Source organism: Thunnus thynnus, chromosome 16 (assembly GCF_963924715.1).
Source record: "Thunnus thynnus chromosome 16, fThuThy2.1, whole genome shotgun sequence".
NCBI classification, from domain to species: Eukaryota; Metazoa; Chordata; class Actinopteri; order Scombriformes; family Scombridae; genus Thunnus; species Thunnus thynnus.
The window spans coordinates 355,461-357,500 of record NC_089532.1 but is presented as its reverse complement, the minus strand read 5'-3'; positions in this window follow the sequence as shown (position 1 = coordinate 357,500).

The following is a 2,040-nucleotide window of genomic DNA, read 5'->3' as shown; positions in this document are numbered from 1 at the left end:
TGAAGTACTCTTCTCAAAAAGTTCACTTGTATATAACACTGCTGCTATGCTCGTCAAAAACCAGATCCTAAATGTCACCATGCAGGGCTGCTGCACTCACACAGAAAACATCTGGACAGACCCGAAGATTCCTACAAGTGAAACAACAGTTTACAACAAGTTCAACATTTATGGCAAAGAAGCAAGACTGTTGACCTCAGAGGGCTTTTCTATTGTATTGTGTAAACTGCTCAGTGACCCCTAGTTCCCTCTGTAGAGACACCTGAAATAATTATGTTTTTCCACTAATTTATTCTTGTTTATGCTGTAATTTGTTATCCATCTGTACTGTAGTTTTCTCAGTTAATTACAGTATATATCTATATCTATCTATCTATCTATCTATCTATATATATATATATATATATATATATACACACACTTACAGTGTATTTCTGCTATCATGGACTTAAGAATCCAGGTCCTTTAAGGTTAAAGAAGCAAACTTGAGAGCAGAATGAAACATAATCTTTATTTTATTAAGCCTACCAGCAGTGTGAGTGGGCTGAATATCCCATTCAAATCCCATTAATCTCTGCACACAGATGTGCAGGCACAGCTGTCTCCATGTTAGTGATGGAGTGGCAGCCGAAACCGGAAATAAGGAAACGTGATGTTATGATGATGCTGAACAGCATCACAGTCTGTCCCTCATCTGCCAAAAATCACAATTGCAGTTGTTCGTGTTTGTTTGTTTGTTTGTTTATTGAACAAACTGTGAAGCATGGAGCAGATATTAACTGCAAACAGGAAGTCTGACAGTTTCCGGATCCGTTAATATGTTGTCAGTCTTGTTGAAAAGGTCAAAGTTGGATAATCAATTAATCAATCAATCAATCTTTATTTATATAGCGCCATAGCACAACAGAAGTCATCTCAAGGCACTTTTCACATAGAGCAGGTCAAGACCGTACTCTTTAATTTACAGAGACCCAACAATTCCCCCATGAGCAGCACTTGGCGACAGCGGGAAGGAAAAACTCCCCTTTAACGGGTAGAAACCTCAAGCAGACCCCGGCTCTTGGTGGGCGGCCATCTGCTTTGACCGGTTGGGTTGAGAGAGAGAAAGAGAGAGGGAAAGGAGGAGGGGGGGGACAGAAGAAAAAAATCACAACAACAACAACAACAACAACAACAACAACAAGCACAAGCAGCAACAGCCAGGGAAGGATGCCATCAGGACTGTGAAGGACCGCGAAGGCTCGGCCCGGGACTCAGGTTTTCCTGTGAGATGAGAAAGCACAAAAAACTCCGGGGAAGAAGCAAAGTTAGTGACATGCATTGATGTTACATGAATGCATACAGATGGAGAGGAGGAGGAGGAGAGAGGAGCTCAGTGCATCATGGGAAGTCCCCCAGCAGTCTAGGCCTATAGCAGCATCACTAAGGGCTGATCCAAGGCGAGCCTGGTCGGCCCTAACTATAAGCTTTATCAAAAAGGAAAGTTTGAAGCCTACTCTTAAACATAGAGAGGGTGTCTGCACCCCGGACTGAATCCGGTAGATGGTTCCATAGAAGAGGAGCCTGATAGCTGAAGGCTCTGCCTCCCATTCTACTTTTAAAGACTGTAGGGACCACCAGTAAGCCTGCATACTGGGAGCGCAGTGTTCTAGTGGGATAATACGGTATTATGAGCTCTTCAAGATATGATGGTGTCTGACCATTAAGGGCTTTGTAAGTTAGGAGAAGGATTTTAAATTCTATTCTAGATTTAACAGGAAGCCAATGCAGCGAAGCTAAAATGGGAGAAATGTGGTCTCTTTTTCTAGTTTTAGTCAGAACACGTGCAGCTGCATTCTGGACCAGCTGGAGAGTCTTTAGAGACTTGTTAGAGCAGCCTGATAATAAGGAATTGCAATAATCCAGCCTAGAAGTAACAAATGCGTGAACTAGTTTTTCTGCATCTTTTAGGGACAGGATGTGATTTTTGAGATATTACGTAAGTGAAAAAAGGCAGTCCTTGAGATTTGATTTATGTGGGAGTTAAAGGACATATCCTGA